The following is a 6000-nucleotide window of genomic DNA, read 5'->3' as shown; positions in this document are numbered from 1 at the left end:
GGCTGCTAGAAGCACCCAATCAGCAGCCATTGAAATCACTCTCTGCAATGTTTTCTGTTCAAGGAAAAGAGCTGGGAAAAGGGGCAACTATATGTTGGGGGAGAGTCTACATTCTGGTCCAGGGGGCAGATACAACTGAGTGCCCCGCAGCCCCTTCCCACCATAACATAAACAATCGCACACAACGTGTGAGCAGCCATGCTATTACTGCGGGGGTCATGCAATGTTGCGTGATGTCATGTAACACCCTGCATGAGTTGGCTCCTGGGGCAATTACCAATTTGCGATGATGGCCCTCTCGGCTATCATGTCAAATAAAGTACATGTGATGGCCGGGTGCGTTAATGTTTTGCTGACTTATCTCAGTTTTCTCTCACTAGCTAGAATAAAAAGAAGTGAAATTGAAAGTATGCAACTTTATTATTATTGTTATTATTATTATTAACCTGTTGGTTACTATTATTAATAGTAACCAACAGAACCCCAATTGTCACTCATGTCTCTCTCTTTCTCTCTATAGATATATATATATATATATATATATATATATATATTTACATTATTTGTGACATAAGGAATTGAAGAATAAATGAACCAGGTGGCTCTTGTCTGCTATTTTAATCTGGGTTTCTTTGTTTATAGATCACACCTGTCTTTGTTCCGATTTCACACGCTGGAAAGCTGCATATCCCCCAAAGTGTCACCCGACGCTGAAGGATATATTCAGAAATGTGTAAAAGTCATTATCTTCTCTTAATGACCATTCATCACACTTCGGTTAACAGGTCACATGAGGAGGGTATAATGATCTAGGAGCACACGAAAGCTAAAAAATGAATGCTCGAAATAATCCATTTTACCATCCAGTTACGGCAAAAGCACGGTATAAATACAGCCCCGCAATACGAAGGCAGGGACCTCATTGGAAACGCTAATAAAACAACAGTAATAATGTTACAAAAAGGCCCAATATGTTCATCAAATACCAAAATGTATTTTTGGATGTATTTGTCACCCATATACCGTGTTTTTGCCCTTCTGTTCCTTATATCGATTATTTTCTTTTACGATATCACTATTTCATTCAACTCAATTTCCTGAGTCCTTAGCTAGTTTTTTCTTTTTTTCCTTAATTGACTCTCCCTGACTTATTCTGTTTTTCCTTAGCTTTATATCTGCCATTCTCTCCTCCATCATGCCTCTCCTATCTGCCCTTTCTTATTTCTTTTTTTCACCCTTCTTGCTTCCTTTCTCTCTATCTCTCCTCCATCTTACTCTCCTATCATCTGACCGTCTGAGACCATCTGGTCTTCATCTTGTTCATCTAATATGTCCAATATGTCCAGTTATTTCCCTCTTCTCCATTTTACCCCTACTGCCCATCTCCATTTCTTTTCTCCATCTTACCCCCTTCTATCTGCCTATCTCCATTTCTTTTCTCCATCTTACCGCCTTCTATCTTCCCATCTCCATTTCTTTTCTCCATCTTACCCCCTTCTATCTGCCTATCTCCATTTCTTTTCTCCATCTTACCCCCTTCTATCTGCCCATCTCCATTTCTTTTCTCCATCTTACCCCCTTCTATCTGCCTATCTCCATTTCTTTTCTCCCTCTTACCCCTTCTATCTGCCCATCTCCATTTCTTTTCTCCATCTTACCCCTTCTATCTGCCCATCTCCATTTCTTTTCTCCATCTTACCCCCTTCTATCTGCCCATCTCCATTTCTTTTCTCCATCTTACCCCCTTCTATCTGCCCATCTCCATTTATTTTCTCCATCTTACCCCTTCTATCTGCCCATCTCCCTTCTGCTCTGTATCCTGCTCCATTTATCACCCTGGTCTATATACAAAGGGATATTTTGCTACCAGGTTTGATCTTCTTGTAAATGTATCTACACAGAGAAAAGATGGACCTGAAGGACCATCACAATGCAGTCGTTGGTGTTTTGTAAGATTAGTCTTTTAGATTTTCATATACCTTTGATCCACTTTAATGAATAGTTTGTTTCTTCTCCTTTAATGTAACCACGAAACAATTCCATCCCTGCTTACATTTGGTTACTTCTCTACCATAAATTCTGTGTCCTATGTCCCTTTCCTTGAATTATTTATCAGAATTGGTCCTCTAGACGCTGTGTTCCCCTGACCTTGGGAATTAATATGTTTTATGTCGCCTGTCAATATACGCTCTTTTCAACGTATTTACTGTGCTAAGAAAACATTTTGGCATTTCACAAATAACAGCTATAATGATATATATAATTATACTGATATCACGCAAACCACATACCTCCAGCGTGATTCCTGGTAAGCAGTGATTAGAACATGTTTGTGCAGTAGCAGTCTTTCAATAGTAAATAACCACAGTGCTTTGTGCTTCGCATACAAGCTGCAGTAACTGCGATCTTTCAACATTCCTTTTTTTTCAAACCACAAAGAATATTTTTTTTCTAAGGAATTTTTATCTGAGAGCTAGATTGCTGTTATTAATACTCGATGTGGATATGAAAGGGACGGTGTATCACAAAGGCTTCGCAAGCTATATCTGGAAACAGCTTCTAACCAGACGTCGCAAAGACCCAAGCAAAGCACGAATCGGTGTTATGAAAGGTATTACAGGGTTCATGGTGCCATAGGCAGGATGTGAGGTCACACTTCTTGCTGACATCATATCCACTACTGGAAGTGGAAGCGCACCCCATGCCTTGCAGCACCTGCGGCGATTGCCCCTCTCGCCCAGAAGTTACAAGACCTGCTAGTATTCCTCCCTTGAAGGATGAGTCCATCTTTCTTTTACAAACATCAGGTACTTACAGGACTTAAAGGATCTCCTGCTAACGTCTTGGTGCCAGATACCACAGCGCACCTTCAGAGGCCTAGTGGAGTCCATGCCTCGACGGGTCAGGGCTGTTTTGCCAGCAAAAGGGGGGCCTCCACAATATTAGGCAGGTGGCCATAATGTTATGGCTTATCGTTGTATTTATACCATGTTTGGGATTTTTAGAATTCCATCAAATGATCGAATAACACCCACCTAATTAAACTCCAAATGTAAAAACAAAACCCTTGAACTGAATTCAAAACTAAATATTTTCACTGTAGGTAATTAGAGCTCAAAAAAGATGAAATTGTGATTTACTGTTATGAATAAGAAATAGTATTATGAACTGGGTACATGTGAGTCATGTAACAAGTATAACTAACACCATAAACCACGTCTCTATTCAATACATTAATTCATTTTGGTCTATAACCTGGCAGGCTTTTATATCACCGATAAACGTACAAAAAATTTGAAGATTTGCTGCCAATTTCCAGATTACCCCCTGATTCTCGCATTTGTGTAAAAGGCATTTAGAATGTATGTTTCTTATTTTCAATTAAGTGTTAATATAAAAACTACAGCCAAAAAAAAGGAGAGAAACATTTCAATAGTCAGTCCTATGGTGAATCCTTTCTCAGTTGAGTCTCAAGTTTCCGCTCACTGGCAATTAGAGTGGAAAAAACCTTCATCAGACCCTCAAACTAATCCTACCCCTAAAGGTAGTCTGGAAGTGCGACGTGAGTCAGATGTCCTTTTGGCAAGAAATCCAACAAAGCGCGGGTCCCAATGTGAAGAAAAGCCCAGTAATCATGACGAAACACTTATGGAGTGAGCTCCAGTCTTCTTAATGAAGTCTCTAGCCAGTTGCGATGCATAAAAATCTTGCCCCTTCCTTCCGAGAAGAAGGTCTAACCTGGAATTCACAGCAAAGCTCAGAAGCCACAAATAAATACTGCTCTTGCTCCAGGGAGGGCAATCTTAAAATCAAAACCCACCACCTCCTCTCACACCAACAATAAACCTGCTATCTTCATTGAGCAAGGAGGTCCATGCCTGGGACTCCTTTATATTTAAGGAGAACCTCAAGAGATACCTCAATATTCAAAATTCATATAAAAAGGTGTGTGTGACGAATTCATTTTGGTTCTAAACTGCCCTTGTGGGTGGAATTAATCTGTAAAGGCACAAGCGAGAGAAACCTCATCATTGACAGGTTACTTGTGTTGTCTTCTCTAGTCTCAAGTCAAGGTGTGGACCTCTTTGCTCACGGTCTTTTGAGGGTTGTCAACGGTATTAATTCAGCAAGACAGTAGTAGATGTCTATTTTTCATGGAAAGGATGTTGGGGTTTAAAACAAGGATTGAAGTAAATACAGAGAAAGTTTGCCAAGTGTATTAGTTTCAAAGTGACGTTTATTCCACCGTGAGTGGCCGCGTTCCGATCATGCTACGGGATGGCTTGAGAAAGATCGGAACATTGTCGCTCGTGGTGGAATAAACGTAACTTTCAAATTGAGTGCTGGGTGATAATGTTCTATTTTTGAACTGGGAAAAATAAATCTCCATAAATTAACCACCGGTTTTCAGTGATGGTGTGAGTTCTGGTGTTCCTTCTAACAATGATACGCCGTGTAGTGTAAAGGTGCAGAGAGTGTTCAGTTAATTGAAAGACTTGCTATTTCCCCATTTTTGTCTAAATTCTGCCTTTCTGGTGATCTGCTACAGCAGCGCTAGCACACATTATCCTATGTAACTTGTGCAGTAATTAAGCTCATATTAACCCCAGGCTGGCAAAGGAGACCTTGTTGAGACCCTCTATCTGTCTCACTGCATGAATTTTAAGTGACCGCCGCTGACCAGATCATGTGTGTACAAAGTTGGTCTATCAGAGAAAGCAGCGTGTAATTTCAAAAGTGCCAGCTGCTTCCTAAAAACGTCCAAGTGCATCTTGAAAAATTGCATGCATGTTCCTACACTTCCTAACACCGATCTGCATCTACATTGTTAAAGATTACACATACGCGCTCTGTGAAATCTCCCTTAAACAAAAATTCCATTCATAACCACCAATAACAGACACCTGTTTTTTTAAACCTTTTTTTTTTAAAAAAAATGTTGAACATAACAACTCATGATGTGTAAAAGCCAGTAAAACACTCACACATTCCTTAAATATCTTCAGAAACATAAGTATAATCTCTGCAGTCAATATTTATTAATATTTATGATGTTCTGCGTGGGTTACAAGTATTAAAGAAACTTAAAACACCTCAACGTGCGGGTCTCCAGAAGCAGGTACTAGCTCTTAAAAAATTCCAGAGTAGACTTAAGTCGTAATGGAGAGATGATGAAGTCAGAGAAAAAAGCCACTTCACCTGATGATGAGAACGGGATGATAATGATTAGATAATGTTGAACTTTGATCAGGACCGAGACGTTTGAGACATTCCCTGAATGTTGGACAGTGTTCCGAATGTGCAAGAACCTGGTGGTTCGAGTCGGATCGCCAGGCCCATTATTAACATTTTATTATTACTTTATTAGACCTATTTAATAATTATGTTAGTCAATGTTTATTATATATATATTATATATATATATATATATATATATTACTGTTTAAGTGGAAGGAAGGACAAATAAAGAGCGATACAGAAGATTACAGGTTTATTTGGTGACTTATGAACTTTGACCTGTTGGTTTGACAGCGATACTCATCATCCTTAGCTTGCTGGTTAAGATATATACGAGCTACAGGTGAAATGTTAGAGGTTACAGGTTGCCTGTCTTTGGCTTGTTTATCCCTGGGAATCATTGAAGTAGAAGCCCTTGTGGCAAGAACAAGGTGCCCAAGCCTGCCGTGGTGACATGTCCCAATGTCCTAATCACATATGACCAAGTCAAGTTCTGAAACCCAGACTGGGTATCTAGTTAATCACCCCATTATGATTTCAAGTGAAAAAGTGTGTTTTCGATGATAATGATACTGCATTACTCATTTACACGTAATGCCATCTGACACCACGTCACCCAAGTCACATTTGTATGTAAATGCCCAATAACACAGCATGACTTAATGTTAAATTGCCTGAATGACACACATCAATTCACACGCCACGAATCCCCTATGCGTACAGTTAAATATTTGTATTTGAGGCGAAAATTGAGATTGATGA

The 6000-nt window shown here is 39.5% G+C and overlaps 1 protein-coding gene across 1 annotated transcript in view; it reads right to left on the bottom strand.

Annotated features, from left to right (window-relative positions):
* MEGF6 (multiple EGF like domains 6) overlaps positions 1 to 6000 on the bottom strand; it is a 137328-nt gene that overhangs the window by 129762 nt on the left and 1566 nt on the right. The window lies entirely within an intron of this gene.

The sequence above is a fragment of the Spea bombifrons genome, chromosome 12 (assembly GCF_027358695.1).
Source record: "Spea bombifrons isolate aSpeBom1 chromosome 12, aSpeBom1.2.pri, whole genome shotgun sequence".
Classification (NCBI taxonomy): Eukaryota; Metazoa; Chordata; class Amphibia; order Anura; family Pelobatidae; genus Spea; species Spea bombifrons.
This window is presented reverse-complemented; position numbering and strand designations above follow the sequence as displayed.